The sequence below is a fragment of the Toxorhynchites rutilus genome, chromosome 3 (genome assembly GCF_029784135.1).
Source record: "Toxorhynchites rutilus septentrionalis strain SRP chromosome 3, ASM2978413v1, whole genome shotgun sequence".
Taxonomy (NCBI): Eukaryota; Metazoa; Arthropoda; class Insecta; order Diptera; family Culicidae; genus Toxorhynchites; species Toxorhynchites rutilus.
In genome coordinates this window covers 249463646-249487031 of record NC_073746.1, presented here as the reverse complement: position 1 = coordinate 249487031, position 23386 = coordinate 249463646, and the positions used below count along the sequence as shown (strand labels likewise).

General features: G+C 37.8%; 1 protein-coding gene across 2 annotated transcripts in view; it reads left to right on the top strand.

Moving 5' to 3' along the window:
• LOC129775550 (uncharacterized) overlaps positions 1 to 23386 on the top strand; it is a 93358-nt gene that overhangs the window by 10397 nt on the left and 59575 nt on the right. For both annotated transcript variants that reach the window (XM_055780405.1, XM_055780406.1), the window contains exon 3: positions 14686 to 15991. The gene's annotated coding sequence lies outside the window, so the exon portion shown is untranslated. The remainder of the gene's footprint in view (positions 1 to 14685; positions 15992 to 23386) is intronic.

The window sequence follows — 23386 nt, the reverse complement described above, 5'->3', positions numbered from 1 at the left end:
CGGGGAACTGGAGACCAACACTGTTCGAGCGGGATTTTGCCTTTCCTTCCACTTTTCCTCCTTTGCCATGTGATGTGATGCGAAACGATGTGGTGTACGGTTTGGATGAGAATGATCGTTACGGAAGGAAGGAAGGTCTTGTATTATAGAGACTTTAAACTTTTGCAGTTCATTCGTCTCTAGCCTTGAGAAATGCCCTTTGAAAACTCTACTCTACTCTATTACTCTACTCCAGCGCTACCACCTCCGCCCTCTTGCCTTGAGAAAGGCACTCGATCCCTCGCCGTCCAGCCCGTCCAGCAATGATGTTGTCCAGTCGGTGTCCACACAAAGAATGTGATCGTTACGGCAGCGGAGCGGGGATGTTTAAGCTGAATGGCTGGCTCGAGAATTACGCATGTGTGAGACTGCGACCAATGTTTCGTTCATATTTTTCTTTTTCCTTTCCAATCGTGCTTCGTTGTATTTCGCTGCTGCTCTGGTTGCCCGTTTTGGTCGGTACGATTTGAGGAGCACAAAATGGACCAATCAAAAATGGGCACATAGTGTATTTGGACAATGCTTGATATTTCACAATTATTCAATTGTTTATCTCAAGAAAAATGAAATGTTATTCGTTATGATAGATGCGTAGATATATTTCCTATCAATTGATGCAAACACCTTTGCGATCTATTGAGAAATGCTCGAGATATAAGCGTTTCAAATCTTGCATTTTTTCCTACTTGTTCAGTGCCTAGATTTTCATTTCACCCCCTGTATCTTCCGGTTAGACGTAATCCTACGTCAAAACTTAATTTTTAATAAAAGATATTTTTGTTTTAGGTTGACATAATTCTACAATCTACATTCCATAAATAATAATATGATTACAAAATATTTCAAATTCGTGCATTATTTGTATGAAGTAAACCATAAATAGCAGTGCTCCCATTTTCGTGAAATTATTAAATGTATCGCACTATGAAGAACATATTCAATTTGTTTGGTCCATCATTTTTTTCAAATCACCATTCCTAAAACACACTTAATGTTCATGTTGGATAACCATTATAATCGCATGGAGGGACAATAAACAAAAACAATTTATTTTTTTTGCGCCTCTATAGCAACGAAAAATCAATAAGAACGCATGATTTCATATTCTTACTATTTACAACTTCATGGAATGGCTGAATGAACTGAATTGGGTCCCATGGTATTCATTTGAATTTTATGCCCACAACTTTTCTTGATTCAATATAATGTGTCAATCGAAGTTTCTGTAACTCAACAGTTATTTTTATTTTTTGAATATTGTGAAAAAATAACCCCTATTTTTTTCAATTTCGTAACTTTAACCAAATGTCTAAACCAAAAAGATCAGACATAATTACGAGAAATGTATTTCGTAACTTAGTGATGGCGTTATATATGAACGCCACGCCGGGAAAAAATATTTAATAAAATAGTACTGACTACTCGGTCTTCTAAAATATTGCTAAATACATTTTAGAAAACCCACATCAGGAAAAAAAAGTTATCAACTGAAACATTGATTTCAATGTTCTCATTTCTGTATTTAATTCTATTGTATGAAACAGACCTGAAATAATCCGTCGTTTCAAAATTTTGGTAACATATGCCCCTGTTCTTGGTTCTGATCGAATCAAAATTAGCTTAAAAATAGTTTTGAAAACACTTGAAAACTCCCAAATCTGTATACAAATGGGTGCACGCTCGGAAATCTAATGACCTTTAAGGTTAAAGTCCCTTAAAAACAAGAACTGAACAGGAAATCCATTCAGTTATAATTGTGAAGCTGGTATAGAGTTCACCAAAGCACTATTTCCCGTTTCTGTTCTACTACCGATCTGACCGAAGCCCCTAGTGGAAAACGAACTATCGACCATAATTCGATATAGATTGCGTACAAAAGGTGATATGAATTCGATGAGAGGAGAATACGAAATGTGTAACATCAATGAGGTGCATATGAGGTGGAGCTGTAGGCAGAGTATATTTGGATTGGTAAACAAAATATGGTATCGTCATTATTTGCATTCAGTATAGAATCTATATGGAAGAAACAAAACAATGTTTAAATTACGTATGGGTTAATGATGTCATTAACCAATTTTCTCATGAAATCTTGGAACTGATTGCTTTTTAATAGATGATAATTGTATTGTGACTTATTCCATCATTAAAAGGTCCAGAGAACAGTCGTATTCTAAATCCTCAGGAATAGTACGATTTTCAATGAAATGTTGCTTGATTGTAAACCCTTTTTTTGACGTAGGACTACGTCTTTCATTTCTATACCGGGGTGTAAAACCAAAGTTTCGAGAACGAAAGCGTTACGCTGGAGACCGAGATTTTGAGCGTTAATAGCTCTTAAACAACTGAACGAAATGGTATGATAAACACTTCATTTGAAAGATAAAATGTCTACGCGTCATATACTTGTTACTTTTTCATCCAAAAACTTGTTTCAATAGTCTTAAAATTGCTTTCAAAACAGGCTATTGAAATCAAAAATCGGTATATAAGCGAGCGCCGCTCGTAAACCCACTCAGTTATGATTGAACAGCGATTGGAGCATGTTGTCGCTGTTGTTGTGAAGCTAATTTCGTTTATCATGAATGCGCTGATGAACGGTGTCACCAAGAGCCTGTTTGTGTACCTAAGGCCAAAAGGGAATCCATCAGGAGGAGAGTTCCGCCACGGTTCCGCTTGAAACATCGGAGTAGCCGCCACACACACACACACATACATGCGCGGAATTCTCGTTGCTATCATCGTTGCTGAAAAATAATCTGCCAGTTCCCCTGGGAATTGAAAAATACATTCATGCGAAATAGTTTATTTTAATGTTTTCTATCCATATAACATTGCAACCAAATAAATTTGGTTTTGTTATTTTTCAATCAATCGCAATCAACAATGAATATTTTTTTCCCCATCAGTGGAAATTTTCGTATCCAATATTGGATGCATAACATGAAAAACGGAAAATGTTTCACATCGCGAAAATCAAGTCATTTTCGAGCGATTATTTGCTTTCTACTCATATAATGCTTCGACCAAATACATTTCGTTTTGGATTTTTTCAATCAAGTGCGATCAACGTAAGACCACGTCTTTCGGCAATTTATTAGAGGTGCAATGAATCTTTAGGAATTCCCGCTCTACGCGCACTGGCAAACAATGTTTACTCAACAATTTCTCAAACTAGAAATGGGTGTTGTGAGAGAGGATTAGCGAACGACAAGAGAGAGGATTAGCGAAAACGACAAACGGGAGAAAGATACGTTTGGAGGTTGAAGGAAATTGGCAGAAAACTTCTTCATTCTATCATTCAAGTAATGTGATTCATACCACATCGTTTTGCCAGAAAGAGATTATTAATGCTCAAAGGAGGAATCGAGTCCTCCGAGGAAATTACCCAGCGCAAATTAGAGTCGACTATCGATTGCGGCATTCGTACACAAATAATTTTATAATGCAGTTTCACCAAAGTGATTTCTTCGGATATATTCACTACATCATGTCATGTATTTCATATTATTCATAAGGAAATCCATATCCATGGCACCTATCGATAACGAATTATTATCGAAACCACGATTTTCGCTAAATGCTTCTTTCAGTTCGGCCTGTAAAAAACTTTTCTGTACTCTAATCCATCAAATTTGGAGCCCTGAAAAGGGCTGTTGATTATATGCTAAGCTAATATAGCACGCTCTCCTCGGATACAATGGGCCAGCTGGATGTCCTTGGGCATGATGTGACGCGTTTTGCATGGATAGCACACAAATTGGTATCTTCGAATAAGCCTCCTGCAGCGTCATAACCGCGGAACTTTGGAAGCGCAAGTCGGTTTTGAAGTCCTGAGCAATTCCACGAACCAAATGCTGCAAAGGTAGCTTGCGGATCAGCAATTCGGTCGATATCTGATAGCGACGAATTTCATGCGAAGTTCCCGGTCGATAGCGATGTGGCTTCTCCACCTATCCTGCTACTGGTGCGCTTATCCGAGCTGACTTCGTGTGCCTTACCACCGAATGACTAACGAGCTGTCTGCGAAAGACTAACGAGCTCGAGTCCTCACGGTGCGAGAGTAGAGTAAGAAATGAACGAAAGCAAAGGAAGCGTCATTTTATAAACCATAAAAGTATAGAATCTAAATCCCACCCTTATTATATTCGTGAGTATACAGTAAGCTTATACAATAAAGAGGGTGGGGTTTACATTCGATTCTTTTATGTTTTATAAAATGACACTTCCCTTGCTTTCGTTCATTTCTTACTCTACTCTCGCACCGTGAGGACTCGTTTCATCGGGACTAAGCAGACAGCTCGTTAGTCTTTCGGTGGTAAGGCACCACGAAAGCAGCTCGGATAAGCGCATCAGCCGCAGGAAGCGTGAAGAAGCCACATCGCTATCGACCGGGAACTTCGCATGAAATTCGTCGCTATCAGAAGTCGACCGAATTGCTGATCCGCAAGCTACCTTTGCAGCATTTGGTTCGTGGAATTGCTCAGGACTTCAAAACCGACTTGCGCTTCCAAAGTTCCGCGGTTATGACGCTGCAGGAGGCTTATTCGAAGATACCAATTTGTGTGCTATCCATGCAAAACGCGTCACATCATGCCCAAGGACATCCAGCTGGCCCATCGTATCCGAGGAGAGCGTGCTATATTAGCTTAGCATATAATCAACAGCCCTTTTCAGGGCTCCAAATTTGATGGATTAGAGTTCAGAAAAGTTTTTTACAGGCCGAACTGAAAGGAGCATTTAGCGAAAATCGTGGTGTCGATGATAATTCGATACCGATAGGTGCCATTGTGCTCCCGTGGCCGAGTGGTTAGCGTCATAACTAACATGCCGGGGGTTCGGGTTCAATTCCCGTTCTGGTCGGGGGAATTTTTCGTCAAAGAAATTTCCTCCGACTTGCACTGTGATCACGCGTATTCTAGAGCTTGCCACTCAGAATGCATTCAAGGCGTGTTATTTGGCATAGAAATCTCAACTAAGTACTAATAAAAATGACGCAGGTAATACTACGTTGAGACGGCGAAGTTCCTCTAGGAACGTTAGTGCCATTGAAGAAGAAGAAGAAGGTGCCATGGATATGGATTTCATAATGAAAAATATGAAATATATGACATGATGTAGTGAATATATCCCCATATCGAAGAAATCACTTTGATGAAACTGTTTACCGTTTGTCGTTTTTAATTGTTGGGAAAGGGCATTATTTCTGCTGACTGAATTCCAAGAAAAAATCCATTCCTTTTTTAAGCGTGATTCATTCTGCTTCGGATCAACGGAACAGTATGATAATCATTTCATACAAAAGATAAAATGTCCAAGAGTTATATGATTGCTATTTATTGAGTCGAAAAATTGTTTCAACAGCTTAATGATAGCTTCGAAAACAGGTTATTGAAATCATTCGTATCCGTATGTAGCGCGCCCACTTGGAAATTAATCCACCACCCATTAATCTTATTGGAATGTGAGATGGGGAAGCTCATACTTACGTCTATGCATTATGCTGTACACTACAGACTTTTTTTCTCCGTACTGATTAAGAAGCCGACCGAACTATCGGTCGACAAGTCAGTCTGCAATCGGCGGGGGCGTTTAATTTCGTTTTTGCAGGCCGAACCGAAAAAATTTCAGTCGAGTTAACTCTTTTTTACAGTAATGCTTTTGAATCCGGACACTTTGCATTACATTCAATATCATACCACAGCCATAACATTTTTTTCATGTTGAATTTATGCGATTAATAGTTGCTAATATAGTTACTGATAGTTTCTTGATAGTTACTTATCAATCGCATTAATTCAACATGCAGAAAATGTTGTGGCTGCGGTATGGTATTAAATGTAACGCAAAGTGTCCGGATTCAAATACATTACTGTATACTTACTTCGATGTTATTCGTTTCTCTCTCAGGGTAAGCAACGAATATAATAAGGGTGGGGTTTAGATTCTATACTTTTATGGTTTATAAAATGACGCTTCCTTTGCTTTCGTTCATTTCTTACTCTACTCTCGCACCGTGACGACTCGTTTGTTTGGGACCAAGCAGATAGATAGTTAGTCTTTCAGTGGTAAGGCACACGAAAGCAGCTCGGATAAGCGCACCAGCCGCAGGATAGATGAAGAAGCCACATCGCTATCGACCGGGAACTTTGCGTGAAATTCATCGCTATCGGAAGTCGACCGAATTGCTGATCCGCAAGCTACCTTTGCAGCTTTTGGTTCGTGGAATTGCTCAGGACTTCAAAACCGACTTGCGCTTCCAAAGTTCCGCGGTTATGACGCTGCAGGAGGCTTATTCGAAGATACAAATTTGTGTGCTATCCACGCAAAACGCGTCACATCATGCCCAAGGACATTCAGCTGGCCCATCGAATCCAAGGAGAGGGTGCTATATTAGCTTAGCATATAATCATCGGCCCTTTTCAGGGCTCCAAATTTGATGGATTAGAGTTTAGAAAAGTTTTTTGCAGGCCAAACTGAAACGAGAATTTTCGTTTGGATGCCATACAGCATCGAGAAAATTCCGGAAAGATCTAATCGTTGCTGAAAAATAATCTGCCAGTTCCCTGGGAATTGAAGAATACATCCATGCGAAAGAGTTTATTTTAATGTTTTCTAATTATATGGCGAACACAGCGACCAAATACATTTGATTTCGTAATTTTTCAATCAAGTGTAATTAGCTGGAACGCTTCTGAAGATTATTCTTTCCCATCAGTAGGATATTTTCGTATCCAATATTGGATGCATAACATGAAAAACGGAAAATGTTTCGTATCGCGAAAATTATATAATTTTCAATCGATTATTGCTCAGTCGCCGAAATTTTCATACTCAGAGAGTTCATTCTCCTCTAGTTTGCCTTCCAAATTGCCATCGTAAACCACACCTTCTCTCGATTCAATCACGCACGAAAAGCATACTGAAATGATATTACTTACTTTCTGTTTATTAGAGATAGGAAATTGCGTTACGAAAGGGGGGGGGAGAGGTGGTTCAAAATTCGGATTTTTAGCGTTACGTAATTTGTGCACGACGCCTGAGGACATCGACAAGACAATATCGTTACTGAACGAGCTGAACGGCGAGGGATCGAGGGATTCATTACCTGGTCTGACCTGACCTGAAATGCAATCAGTTTGTTTTAACTGTGAGGGAGCGCAGAAGCTGATGCTGATACTCTCGTGACCAAGAGAGTATCAGCATCGAAATACGGTTCCTCGGGAAGACATAGAAGCAGCCGCCACACACACACATACACGCGCGCAACTCTTTTCGTTTGCTGGTTATCGAGAGGAAACCTGGAAAGAAATGATCGTTGCTGAAAAATAATCTGCCAGTTCCCCTTGGAATTGAAAATTACATTCAAGCGAGTTTATTTTAATGTTTTCTATCCATATAATACTGCGACCACATACATTTGGTTTTGTGATTTGTCAATCAAGTGCAGTTAGCAGGAAAGCTTCTGAAGATTATTCTTCAGAACAAGGTTTTTTGTATCCAATATTGGATGCATAAAACCTTGAGTCTCCAACGTAACACTCTCGTTTTTGAAGTCACCCAAATATTTATTTATTCATTCATTCAGGATGGATTTAGATTCAACTTCAAACAAATGATCTCTAAATCAACGATAGTCCTACGTCACCCTTGCGGTTATACCATAGATATAACCCACTTCCTGTTTTTTAATTACATACACCGACACTGTAAGCTTGAAAAATATTGTCATTATCGCGAAAATGATGAAAATTTCTTTGTTCCTATGATGGTGAGAGTATGAAAAAGACATACAAAAATATCATTTCCATTCATCTTCTCCGACATGATTCCACAAATATCCATTGCACACTACCACATTATACCAACATTCAGCGGGAATTGCAAAAAATATATGTTTTTAATTAAAAAGAACCTACTGAAACTAGCCTTTCTTGCGTAGATGTTGAAGGCAATTGAATGTAAACACAAATATGAACGTCACAAATCGAGAAGTAGCTATGGCAACGCGTGCTATCACGCACACTACGCTCGCAAACTCTACCATTTGCTCCACCTATACTTCTTGCTCATGGGTGTAACATAGAGAATGTTGTTGACCGCATTGTTTGATCGAAGTAACAATGTTGTTCACGAAAGCTTTGAATAGCATGAAAGATCAGATGGGTTCCGTACATTTTTGGTTTTCATACCGTTATGTGCAGAGAGTTTATGTATTGGATTCCGCGTGAGGGTTGTTGATGTTATACGTTTACAAATATAAAATCGTTTGTAAAAACAGTAAATCTCTAGAATCTAGAAGAAGTAAATCTCGTCCTCTCGCGAGAACGAAAAATAATTATGTATCGAACATCTTCAGTTGCTTCTACAAAGCCAACCATCGATCCTTTTCAGGGCCGCTAGTCAGTTCAAAAGAGTTTAATTTTATGTACTTCCTTGTATCAATTGTAGCTCAACACTTATACCCATCCACTCACACACTTACAAGAAGAACGTTCAGCAAACTCTCAAAATATCTATTCATTGATGTGAATTGATTCGGATGCAACTTCAAACAAATGATCACTAAACCAACGGTAGTCCTACGTCCACAGATATAACCCACCTCTAGCATTTTCAATAATAATTACAAATGTCTGTAATCAAAACTAAATTATGCTCTATATTTCCAAGAATTTTCGAACTTCCCGTCCACTCTGAGAACTATTTAGAAGAAGAAGGGTTGAGTTGCCTGAGAGTGTCAATCATTCATGTTTTTCTTATGACTGAACTGAAATGTGTATTCTGAGAGTCATAAATTTATTTCCATTGGCAAGAGAAGATCATACATTCCACCAAGATGAAGACACAATCGAAGAACGTTGGAATTTTGTAATACATTCGACAAAAAAAAACAAGTGGGTTATATCTGTGATATAACCGCAAGGTAAACGTAGGACTACCGCTGGCGCTGTAATCATTTGTTTGAAATTGCATCTGAATCAATTATCAATGAGTAAATGAATAATTATTTCTAAAGATTGCTGAAAGTTTTCCTTGTTAGTGTGTGAGTGGATGAGTATGAGTATGAAATTGTTATTAACATAAAATTCAATTATTTCGAACTTGTTGGTGGCCCAGAAAAGGACCGTTGGGTTTGCGTGGTATTGCAAAACCAACTGATGAAGTTTGATACATAATCGTGAGAATAAATACACGAGAGTTTTCATGACCACTCCACGCAGAAGTAAAATAGTAACTGATGCTAAAGGATACGACTGCATCACTGAAACTGAATGCGCGAGTCTTCCTTCGCTCGAGCACATTTACAAGCGAATATTCCCTCATGACCATTCCATGCTAAAGCATAACAGGAACTTATGCTCTTGGATACGATTGCATCACGGGAACCGAATGCGCATATCTTCCTTTGCTCGAGCGCATTTACAAGCGATCATTCCCTCATGACCATTCTATGTGAAAGCAAAACCGAAACAGTTGCTCTTGGATACAATTGCATCATGAGAACCGAATGGGTAAATCTTTCTTTGCACGAGCACATTTGCAAGCAAGTGAAAGAAATCACAGCCTGCATGTATTCACGATGACGATTTCTCCTACACATTCCAATCACCACAAAAGTAATCATCATCAATGAGCTAGATTATTATGATTTCAACTGCCTGTTTTCAAAGCAATTTTTAAGCTCTTGAAACGATTTTTTGGACCAATAAGTGTCAATCATATACTCTTTGACATTTTATGTTTCGTGTGAAGTGATTATTATACCACTCCATTCAGTCGGTAAAGAGGTATTAACGTTCAAAACCGTGCACTCCACCGTCACTCTCTCGTTTTCGAAACTTTGAACTTGAGCCCCGGTACAAAAATGAAAAACGTAGTCCTACGTTAAAATTACAGGAATAAAAGCGAAGTGATTTCTGAAAATCAACCTATGAAGATGAATACACTTCAAGCTTCAAATTTCAAGTTTCGGTTCATTCTATAGACACATTTACATCTTGGTTTGTGCAAATGTGGATAAAAATATCGGGACGAAATAAATATATGGATTTCTTTTTTGTTTTTTTAAAAAAGTTTTTGTGGATTTATACAATTTTTTGGTACCTAGAGTAAATGATCTTGGTTTGTCCGATTTGGGGTGTTTTTACGCAACTAGTAAATGCAAATCGATTTTTCTTCATGAAAATAACATATAATCGATACGAGTTTGGGTTTGTTGAAAAGCCCCAAGTCTCTAGTTGCTAATACTACCATAAGGCGTTGAACATTTGAAAGACAACATTCGTGAAGTTATGACCGCCCCATATGTGCCGAAAAGTCATCGAAAATTACCTGTTCTGGATCAAGGTGTGCGAGGAAGCCCTAGGTGGACATTTGAATGATGTTGTATTTCACACATAAGGGGCTGTCCACATACCACGTGGACAACTTTAGGGGGGGTAGGGGTTACGAAAATGTCCACGCTTGTCCACGGTGAGGGGGGACGGGGTTTTGATATTGTCCACGTGGAAACGTATTTTTTAAAGTAGAACATTCAAGTTAGAAGTCAAAATTGAATGAGATCTGTTTTAAATTTACACGATTCTTTGAACTTCACGCCCGCCCTGAGTACTCAGTATTCATCAATAAAAATACTGAACTGCCTGAGAGTGCTGCTCGGTCAAACATCCATATTTTTTCATATGACTGAACCTCTTTCCTGAGATGTATATTCTGAAGGTAACGCACATGAACTAGGGTCCAATTTATTCCAATCGGTAATAGAGGGCCATTAAATCCGCCAGGATAAAGACACCCAATAACACAAAGAATGTTGGATTTTGTTTAGTATTAAAAATCACGACTTAAGTGCGGGTTGAATTCAGCTTTTGCTCTTGATGACAAAACTGTTTGGTTTGTTTTCGAGAACTCAAGGATTTCTGAACATTGAAACGAAAAACAAATTCTTCCATGAGTGTACGGGCCGTATCTCTGGAGATCTTTTTCTTGCAATGATGTTGTTCTTCATTGATGTCTGGTAATTTTTGTAATACGCTTTTTTTTAGTTGTCTGGAAAGTTCATGCTGCTACTGCTGATTAATTAAAAGAAAAGATTAATCTTTCATGCACATGAATTAGTAGATTCACTACAGATTTCAAGGTTGCAATATTTGTACAATCCGATAGGATTTGACTCGATGAGATTAAGGGGGATAGAGACACAAATTTCGGACGTTTGTTCGAGCTCCGAAAAAGTAAAACAAAGAATATGTTTACCATCCATTATATCACTATTTGTTATATCAATGAAACAAAAAATTGAACGGAAAAGTATATATCCATAATTAGAAGCTGATCGAGTAAGGGGGTTCAAAAAAAAGTTGTGCCATGGCGTACAAGATTCCAGCACTTCTGGTTCTCTGAAACAAACAAATCGAACAGATTCTGAATCAGTAAATATGCCTCTATCGTATGAACCTCGGACAAGTCAAAAACGTGTTTTTTGATAAAATGGCGGAAATTTGAACAGATTCTGAATCAGTAAAGATGCCACTATCGTATGAACCTCGGACAAGTCAAAAATGTGTTTTTTGATAAAATGGCGGAAATTTGAAGGAAAAAACTGCTGTTAAAAACTTTTTTTTAGTTTCTTGTTTTTTTTTAAAATAGTAAAGTTACGAAATTATGATTTTTTATAGGTTCACGCGATAGAAAGATACATACAGATTGTATACATATAAACATTGATCGGATAAGTAGAACTTGAGATATCGTGTAAACCAGTTTGAAAAACATATTTCGAGAAAAACGCGTTTGAAGTTAATTGTTATAGCCGTACTAGATAAGATATCGCATCACTAAAATGGCTATAACATGGTAAATAATGAGATTTTCAAAAAGTCTCTTCTATGGTATATTCCTAAATGTCTGAATTAGAGAAATATGAAGAAAAAAAATTAAAAAGTCACAGGAGGGTTGTGTACGAGACACGACCGCATAGTTGACGTAGGATTCCGTTAGGCTGTCTGTTGATTTTGGATATGTTTGAAGAATTTCATCGTTAAACTCTTTGATAATGTTTTGGTGGCCGTTTGGTTTGGTTGTTACTTTTCCAAATTTTCTCGCCGTATAAACTTTACTTGGATGAAAATAAACACAACAAAACAGACAGCTTAAACCAAACGACCCGTTCTCGAGCGGGAACACGATCTGGTTTTTATTTATGAAAATAGAAATAAATTGTTTCATAGATCAATTCATTTTTAACACAACTTCTACCATATACAATTTCACACTTACACTTGTGCTAAATTTTTACAATACACGATCGGTCATGGATATTAAATTCTACGAAACAACCAACATTAAAGTTAATTTAAATTTATTTGCTAGAATTAAACGTGTCACTCACCTTACTTGCAATATAAAAATGCCCCCGACTTACATATATTTGCAATGCCGATTTCCCCTGGGCACCTTGATTTTGATGTGTCTGTTAGGGAACACATCTCGGTAGAAACAAAAGTTTCCCCTCCTTTCATGTATTCACAATGTTGATTTCCCCCAGGCAGCTTGGTTTCGATGTCTCTGTTTGGGACCCGCCGCATGTGTCGTCAATTTCGACCAATTAGAAGTGGGTATTTCCGTTAGGATAAGGGTTGAGATTTTTCAATTGTTCGATAGTTAGTTTCATGACATATATTATTTTCTTCAATATAAAAAATTGTTATTGAGATGACTGAGCAATAAGCGTTTGAAATTGGACAGTTTTCACGAAGTGCTCGATTATCGATTTTCAATTTGTACCCCAATATGTTCCCGAAAGACGTAATCCTACGTCAAAATTGTTTTTTTTCAAATTTTTAGACTAGAATACCCTCTTAAAGAACGCAACATTGTGCTAATTTTAAATCCGACCGGATTCAGGAATAAGGGTTTATTTTACCGAAAAACACTTGAAGGGACTTATCTCAATCTGCGATTCGTTTTATAAACGCGACGAAAATTCACATTTGTAGCGAATTGTAAAGGGCAAATCATTTACAAGAATGTTGAGTTAAAAAAAATCTTAGCAAGTGAATGAAACCCCGAAGCAGGTTTTCGCTTGAAGAAAGTTATGGCTGGGTCTGGTAGGACTGGAAGAAAATCTGTATCATGAGCTTCTACCAAGCAACTAGTTTCGATGAATTCCAACAAGTACTGCTAGCAGCTGAACGTATGAAAATCAACGATCCATAACCAGAGGATGGAATTCTCAAGTTGCATGAAGGATGCTGAAATATCCATTAATCTATGATCGAAAAGATGTATGCCTACAAAAATATGCTTTTGGTTTTTTCCTTAGAATCGGCATGAATTTTTCAGGCCAATATTCAGCATGATTTATCAATTAAGGGTTGTAGGTCCACGGAATCATCGATCACGATGATACTGCAGATTTTTTGTTTTTACTAGGTTCATTATAGCCATCAGGCACTACCGAACCTGTAAAAGCGAAAGTCATTGATGTTTAGACGAGAACATTCTGTTTTCAAACAAAGTGGTTGATTTCATTGTCTGATTTTCTGAAAACTCAAGCAGCCAGCCAGCTTTAACAAAAATACTCGAGAATAAGCTCACAAAGGGTATTTTAAAATGGATATGGAGATAACGTGAATGGAATTCGGAAGAAAATAATGAGCTCTCGGACAATGTTGAAAAACATCGAAGATTTCAAGACAAATCGTTACCATTGGTAAGGCTATAATTTTTATCAATAAACATATGGAAATTAAAGCGAAAAAATAGAATTTCTTGATTTTTTCCTCAAAACCGGAGGAATGTCCACGTGGACAACAGGGGGAGGGGTATAAGAAATGTCCACGCTTGTCCACGGAGGGGGAGGGGTATAAGAAATGTCCATGCTTGTCCACGGAGGGGGAGGGGGGTGTCTAAAATCATGCTTTTTCTGTCCACGTGGTATGTGGACAGCCCCTAATGGCATAAACCAAACTTTAATTTGAAATAAAAGTTTCATCGAAATTCGAATTCTAAGTGTGTTTTATTTCAATTTACTTTCGGAATTTAAAGTTGGAAAACCCTGTACTTCATATACCATTCCATCCTGTCATGTGTCCCACTGATATTCATTAATCATTTTCATTTAGACAGTTTAACAACCTGCCAGAATCTTATTGTCTTTCTTTATTCGTTACAAACGGTTCGAAGGTTAAGAGTTCGTACATACAACAAACGGCCCTTTTCCGGGCTACTATTTAGAGTTTCAAAAGAGTTAAACTAACAGATTTCTGAACAATGAAAAAAAAATACATTTAACACAACAAAGTGTTCTGAACAATCACAGTCCTACGTCAAACTTCCGTCCGTGCCCTTAGGCTTCTACTTTTTTTTCGTTTTCAATCAACAAAATCCACAAAACTGTTATAAATTTTGAAGACGGCAATTTTGCGTGTGATATAAAAAAAAAGTCTAGCACACCTGTAGTTAATATCGCACCATCTTGCGCATGTATAATACATTATAAAAAGATAATAGATTTTCTTTTTGCTACACTATATATTCAATTATTGACATTCATAAATTTATATGCCATTAACAACATCTAACAAATCTAAAAATTTATTACAATATTCATGTGCTCATTATATTCCTAATTTGTTTCAGATCGTGAATTACCGGCAAATGGTGTCACATTGCGTCATATATTTGCAACCGCGTCTTTCATACATAGGTATCATTTAATCAGTGAGTTCAGCTATTGTAATCGAGGGAGTAATGAATCTGTGTCACATTTTCTGGAGATAGATAATTTTCCGTCTACAAGAACGAACTCCATATCGTGAAAATGTGTTGTTTCATCGCCCTCAAATTCAAACGGAGCGAATGCGCAACATGTAACGCTCATACGCCACCACCTCTAGCAGCATGCTGTGAAGCGGCGCTTGCAGTTCTGCCATATCCATCACCGTCACACACGTCACCCGTGGAGCGTCGCTTGCTGAGAACAATTTCCCATACAATGAACGACGAATGGACGCACTCGCTCTGTCCTGTTCGTTCCTGCTGTCCGCTGCAGAGCGAGCCGGGTTGAGTGAGCAGAACAGCTAGCAGTCGAGCAGCAGAGCCGCTGAATGTGTAGCTGATGAAACTGTGCGGTGGTGAGCCAGCACAATCGTCATACTCGTGTGAGATCCGTCTGCCAGATAGGAGGCGATACAACAGCGCATATTTTCGTTAGTTCCCAAATTCAGGAAATTTTCTTCCTCGCTGGTGTGGCTAAGATTGTGCGCGATTGTTCGAATATTCCGCGTCCGAAAGTGCAAAATTCAGTCCGCGGCGGTACATCGATTAGCATTTGAAGAGCAGTGAAATATTGAAAAGTACGTGAGCTGAGCGAAAGCTCGGGAAGAATATTCCGAATGCTAAATGCGCTTCCTGCTTCGCTCGGCCTTTTCTTTCAAGTGAGTGCGTGAGTGAGTTTCATAACGGTGAGAAGTGAGCAGAGCAGAGAGCTCACGAGTGGTTCATTCGATTGGACGGAAAAAAATTGTAATCCATCGCTAGGTCGCCGTCACTGCCGTCGTTGGTTTGCGCGAATCCAGTTCAGACGAATGCAGGCGTTTATTCTGATGATGAAACCGTAGGAAGTCTCGTGAAAAACGTGGCCGAATGCATTGTGTTTGGGACTGGAAGGATAGTGATTGTGAGAAAGGTTTGAGTTTGGGTCAATTTGTGCAAAAGATTACCGCAGCAAATCGACAGGATAAAGTGTGAAGTGAAGATAAAAATCGAAGTTCCCCGTAACAGCAAGCGACGGGAAAATTGCTGCTGCTGCTGCTGCTACCGTCGAGAACAAGCAGGAAGACGACATATCAGAAGCGGCGGTCATCGTCGGTGGGAAAGAGAAGAAGAAAAACGGCACAACGGAAATGTGTTAGTGAGAACTGAGTTCATCGCCGTCGGATGTGTGGTAAGCTAATAACGCCACCCTTTTATTTTTCTCTTCGTGAGATATACTCACTTATTTTGCTTTTATGCAAGTGTGAACCGAGCGAGAAGTAAAGCTGGTAATATTTTTTTTTTCTACGTGATGGTTCGAAACTAATGAAAATCCTTATGAAAATTTTATACTACTGGCACTGTGTGAATTCAATGCATAACTATCAATCGGAATTGCACATTTATTGATTTTGTGCGCGTTCTTATCACTACTACTATTCGCGATTGTGAGCTTTGCGTGTGAACTCAGCCAGGCTGTCATGGCAAGGAAAGTTTGCGTCACTTGTTTGTTCGTGATTTTCGCGCTTCGTTTCGAGCACGAGGGGTGCACGGATGATAAATTTGTGTCTGTGTATATCACTATTTATAAAATATAATTAATATTGTGTACGTTTTTATGGTGAACCTGAAAAATGTGTGGTTTTTAGAATGCTATAATACAGAATGTTATATTTTTTAAGTGTATGTAAATAATGTGAATGAATCTTGTGTGGCTTCTAAATCTAAATTGATTTATTGCTTTTTAGAAAACTATTTTAAAGTTTTGCTGATAGCAAGTAATTGCTGGAAAAATTGTAAACCTAAAGCATAGGTGGCAAGAAATCTTTTTTTGAATATGTGATCCATTTATCCTTTTAGAGTAGGGTCGAAAAATAATGGATTTTCAGAATCTCACTCTCGGTCAGAATCTAGTGGATCTTTTCTTATTTAAGTCATTTATTTTTACAGGCTCCGTTATATAGGTTTAAAGGAGCCGAACTCTTAGCTATACTTTTATTAGTATATATCAACATGTTTCCTTAAATCTAGGGTTAATAAAGTAGGAAACCGATTACTCGCGGTCGACTCGAGATTAGAAGGGTGACATAGTTTCTTTTGGAAAAGGAGGGGATATAAGGATATTGTACAATGTTCACAGTCGCATTCACACTCACGTTCTAGTGGATCGATGTGGTTAAAATTGGCATATAACAATGATTAATCTATATTGTTACGCAACCATTTTTGATATTTCAATCTTTAAATTTTTCATGGTTTTTTAACTTTTATTGGGAAAATGACCAATTTTCGACAAAAACAATCATTTTAACAATTTTAGAGAACTTTTCGAAACAGCTACGCAACAATTTAGATAAATCTTTTCTACATGTTTACATGTCAATTCCACCCAGATCGGTTTACTAGGTTCTAAAAAAAACTACCTTCTTAGAGAGAGAGAGCATCCGCGCACCAAAGCTGCCAAATGCATAGTTACCAATGTAGTGGCATTCAAAAAACTAAAAATACATCTTCGAATATACCTTAACCAATCAACAAAATCTCTCAAAACTTAACTTTAATTCCACATCTTCTTCTTCTTCTTCAATGGCACTAACGTTCCTAGAGGAACTTCGCCGTCTCAACGTAGTATTACTTGCGTCATTTTTATTAGTACTTAGTTGAGATTTCTATGCCAAATAACACGCCTTGAATGCATTCTGAGTGGCAAGCTCTAGAATACGCGTGATCACAGTGCAAGTCGGAGGAAATTTCTTTGACGAAAAATTCCCCCGACCAGAACGAGAATCGAACCCGAACACCCGGCATGTTAGTTGTGACGCTAACCACTCGGCCAAGGGAGCACCAATATTTCCATAATTCCACATATGGAAGGAAAAATCACGAAAATCTGTTATTTTTCGGCCTTCCGGAGTGAACAAATTACAGACCGTTCGTGTATTGTTCGTGAATTTTACTTAATACTAGCTGACCAGGCAAACGCTGTTCTGTTAAATAAATTATTTCTAGTGAAAATTTTTGGGTGTTGAATAAAACACACTAATGTATTGTAAGTGTGTTTGAATATTTTAACGATCTTTAAAATAAATCGAATGTGATCGATAAAAAAACGAATTAAATGATTTGAACGAAAGGTTATATGATGTTTCTTGGTGTATTTCATTAACGTAACTGACATGTTTGATCTTTTAAAAGTTAAACAACTGAAAAAAGTAATATAAGTTTGTCGTAAAGTAGAAAAAATGAAATATAAAAAATCAATATATATTGCTGTCTCCTTGTTAGAAAATACGTGCATGTGATTTTCAACATGGCTTAGTTTATAACAGCTTGGTCTCGTTCATAAATTGGAAAACAGCGATACGCCAGCTAACTTCAATGGAGCTGATTAATCGGCCTGTTTGGAATCGCGTTATTTTATCGTTGTCATTCAATCGAGGAGTATTCACATCGGTTATCTAAGTTTGAAACAAAGCCATATTGCTTCCTTTATTCATGGATGTTTTTATTACTCTTTACCGATTTGTAGAACTCAATATTCATATATGCATATGAGTGATCGGATTTTACAATTCGATCGGAATTGACTTTTACACTCTTAAATTCGTTCGCCTTGTCGCGAAACAATGGTCAAAATAAGTCATCCGTATTTGTGGTTCAATTTACTCTCTATCTGATCGTCATAATTCCGGAAATAATTCTAAATTGTTGAAATTTGAATGAAAATTATTTTTCGATTTCGTTTGGATGCTAAATTTGTTTTGAATGTGTTTGTATGCTAAATTTTGCTAAATTTTTATTCCACCCGAAAAACCATTACTATTTTTGCTTCATAGAAATGGAACATGGAGACCAAGTGGCAAGCTCAAGAATACGCGTGACTACAGTGCAAGTCAGAAGGGTTTCTTTAACGAAAAATCTCGTGCATAAACATTAGACCAACGAGACCCCGTCACAGATACTTAATTCATTATGAACATCATTTCTCACTTTGATTTAATATTTTTGAACATGCGACGAAACAAACAGAGGGCGCGCTCGAAGGATTTTTATGTTTATCATATGGTGATTTGACATGGTCTAGAAACGCTAATTCAAGATATCGTAAGCTGTGCCAACAATTTATGGTCGACATATACGCGAAGGTAGAGATTGAACGACTGCAATTCTTACTACGCAATCAACAAAAGCGGTGCGAGGAATAATACATTCACTTGCGAGACACTATCATGAGCAACGCCGACACTGCTTTAGTTATAGCCAGGCCAAAGCGCAATGCATTGTCATGTTTATGCAAGAGATTTTTCGTTAAAGAAACCCTTCTGACTTGCACTGTAGTCACGCGTATTCTTGAGCTTGCCACTCCAGAATACATTCAAGGCGTATTGTTCGTCATAGAATTCTCAACTATTTACTAATAAAAATGACGCAAGTAGTACTACGTTGAGAAGGCAACTCTTGGGAACGTTAGTGCCATTGAAGAAGCACATAGCGAGGGTCGTATGAGCGGTGTGTGTCAACGATGAATTCCAGATTATTGTTTCTTCTTCACATTAAATTTCTCGTGTCACCGTGCTTTCATGATTCCAGCAGCGCTTGTGCTTTGGATCTACACACGTGCTCTCCAGCTGATGTTTTATCAGGGTTGATGGCAATAGCGTGATTGTCATTTTGTAATCCGAGCAAATGTGATTTGAAGAATTTCGATAACTCATTGTGCTCATTCAAAAAGGCTTCCAGCTCGTCGGAGATGCTCCCTGCTTTGGTTGAATTGATGTTACTTGTGTATTTGTAGATGGATGTTTAATGAAGCGGTGTTACGCCATCAGTCATTGAACTACTTAAATAAATTCGTTGAAATTGTAGAAAAAACGAACAAATTTATTAGAATATTTTTGACACAAAAATAATAAAATCGCAATTAAAAATAGGGAATTGGGGTCAAAATTTAAGGTTATATGTATGGTATATATATATATATATATATATATATATATATATATATATATATATATATATATATATATATATATATATATATATATATATATATATATATATATATATATATATATATATATATATATATATATATATATATATATATATATATATATATATATATATATATATATATATATGCAGATTTACGTATGCCTCTGAACAATAATTTCTTACTCGAAGTGAACCAACCTTTACCGTTATTTTGCCGCGCTGTTTTCGCATATCACTCTCTTTACTTACTTGTTGACGTAATTGTTCCATCTTTTAGGATGCAAATATCTTGGGTTAAAAAGTTTTAAGCTGGGACCGCTGAATATTGTGTAACAGAGGCCATGTTACGCCCTAGCTGCCCGCATGGACTCTGTGGTTCCTCTCAGGGTCGGCTCAATCACAGCCTATCTAGGTTAACCCGAAAGGGGTTAGAAGAAGGGAAAACACACGTGTATCCATTGTTCTAAGACGACAATTTATTGTGTTTTTTTTTGTAAATCCTAACCTTCCTGATTCCCTAATTCCTTATCCTTTCTTTCACATTACTCACAGTGTATTTGTGTAGTATCTGGGCCCGCTGCTGAATCCTGATGCTGCTGAGGTACAATTCCGGTTCGGAACGTTACTTCGGTCACGATCACAATTGGTAGAACAGTTCACTTCATCCCGTTCAACTAGATGCATCAGTCCTCTTTTGAATTTTTCTTCAGTCGATTGAAGTGAAACGTCGATACTTATATGAAGAACAACAATGAATTACAGTAGAATCCCGATTATCCGCTGAAGCGAATTCCATAGTAATTCTATGGAACTTTCCAAAATTTGTCAGTGAGTGGTAGGCCCTTGATCTTTTGTTTTGGTCATGTTTTCCACATTATCTTTCCTCTGGTGTATGCGACCTTACAGATGGATAGTTGAATTATTGCTGTATTGATAAAACGAGCTGAAATATATTGCATTTGCACTTCAATGTTAGTCCTTTATTGCGTTTTTATATACAGGGTAACTTCGATATAACGTAAATTTTACTTTCAAAATTGTACGTTGTATCGAATTGTACGTTATATCGAAACATGATAAAGAACTCAGAAATGTAACTTATATTACTTTATTGTGTTGCTGTTTCAGCAAGGTCAATGAATAAATTCAACTAGAAGACGATTTCAACCTTTCTCATGATGTTTCCCTTCATACTGTTGATTAAGATTTGATTCATTTAGAATCCGGAATCACTAAACAGTGATTGGTTTAATGTCCAAATCAAGCTTTACTATCAACACACAAATAATTTATTGTCCTTTCGGAAAAACAATATTCACAAAATTATTCCTTTGGAGTGGGAAAATGTGTACGTTATATCGAGGTAAAATGTACGTTATATCGAGTGACGCTATATCGAGGTAAAATGTACGTTATATCGAGGGTACGTTATATCGAAGTTTCCCTGTATTTTTATTTAAGCTATTATGGCGTTAGCCTGACGGGACCGGAAAATCAATTATTTGGCCAACCGTACTTACAGACTATGTTAGTAATATGTAACCGATTACTTGCGGTTGATTCGAGATTAGTACTACAATGTTTTCTCGTAATTGCGACGTTGCAATCTCCCAATGTTCTGCACCGACACGAGATACTTCCTATTGGGGTATCGCTGACCCCATATCTATTGTGGTGCGCCTTTCTTGACTCGAGGAATCCAAGGTAGGGCATTGGCCGGTACAATCTTCAGCTCGTGTAGAGTTGTCATGAGCGGTACAATCTTAGGCTCTTGTTGAATAATGAGTGGCATGTACAACCTTCGGACCGTGTATCTGTAAAGAGTATGTGTATGTTCTGCCGCGACTAAGTAAACGTTAATCGATCGGATAGAGGAGATATGATACAGGGATACAAGTTGCATTGTATCATAAAACGGAGGAAACATCATTAAATGGTGGCATCGGCGTTTCTAAGGAACATGTATAGATGAAGCAGAAGATCAGGATCAAGGCTATCTAAAATATTCCGGACGAGAATCCCAATTGTCTGCTTTGTGCCCTCATGCTCTGGAAAGCAGAGAGCGGGCAACATGGAACCGGATACACGACCAGACAACATGCTCGATATCGTGGTAGTCATCGCCACAATCATAAAGATTGCTTGCTGCGAGCCCAATGCGATAAAGATGCGCGTTTAGGTTGTAGTGTTTGGACATTAGCCGAGATATCACGCGAATGAAATCACGACTTACATGTATGTAATCAACGACCGAACTCATCTTCAATCCACATGCGCTGCCAACTTACAAGTGTTCGCTGACGGAGGAATGTGAAAAAATTCGTCATAAACAATTTGCCTTTCAAAAACAGGAAGTGGGTTATATATATGGTATAACCGCAATGGTGACGTAGGACTATCGTTGAATCTGAATCCATTCTGAATGAATGACTAAATGAATATTTGAGGAACTTCGAAAATGAGAGCTCTTTCGCTTGCATGTTATTCTCAATGCCAAGAGGAACTGGCAGATTATTTTGCAGCAGCGATATCTTTCTGGATTATTCTCGAAGTCCACCACCAGTGGTTAATGCTAACTCGATAACCACCTGTTAATTGCACTTGATTGAAAAACCACAAAATCAATTGTATTTGGTCGCAGTATTATATGGATAGAAAACGTTAAAATAAACTTTCGCTTGAATGTAATTTGCAATTCCAAGGGGAACTGACAGATTATTTTTCAGCAACGGTCACTTCATTCCGGATTCTTCTCGATAACCAGCAAACGTAAAGAGTTGCGCGCGTGTATGTGTGTGACGGTTGCTCCGATGTCTCAAGCGGAACCAATTTTCGATGCTGGTATTCTCTCGGTCGTTTTCTCTTCTCTTAATGATAATGAATCCCTTGATCCCTCACCGTCCAGCTCGTTCAACTCGTTCAGTAACGATGTTGTCTTGTTGATGTCCTCACGAAAAATGAATGCGTTTCACCACCACAATATCGCTTAAGTATGCTTTTTTTCGTGACTGAATCGAAAGAAGGTGTGGTTTACGATAGCAATTTGGAAGGCAAACTAGAAGCGAATGAACTCTTTGAGTTTGAAACTTTCGGCGACTGAGCAATAATTGAAAATCATATGATTTTCGCGAAACATTTTCCATTGCGCGCGCGAACTGTATTCGATACGAAAATATTCTACTGATGGGGGAGAATAATCTTCAGAAGCTTTCCTGCTAATTAGTTGCACTTGATTGAAAAATCAGAAAACCAACTGTATTCGATCGCAGCAGTACTATGTGGATAGAAAACATTAAAATAAACTCTTCCGCTTGAACATAACTTTCAATTCCAAGGGAACTGGCAGATTATTTAGCAGTAACGATGACATCATTCCGGATTCTTCTCGAAGTCCACCACCAGTGGTTAATGCTAACTTGATAACCACCTGTTAATTGCACTTGATTGAAAAATCACAAAACCAAATGTATTTGGTCGCAGTTTTACATGGATAGGAAACATTAAAATAAACTTTTTCACGTGAATGTATTTTTCAATTCCCAGGGAAACAGGAAGATTAGTTTTCAGCAACGATTGAATCTTTCCGGAATTT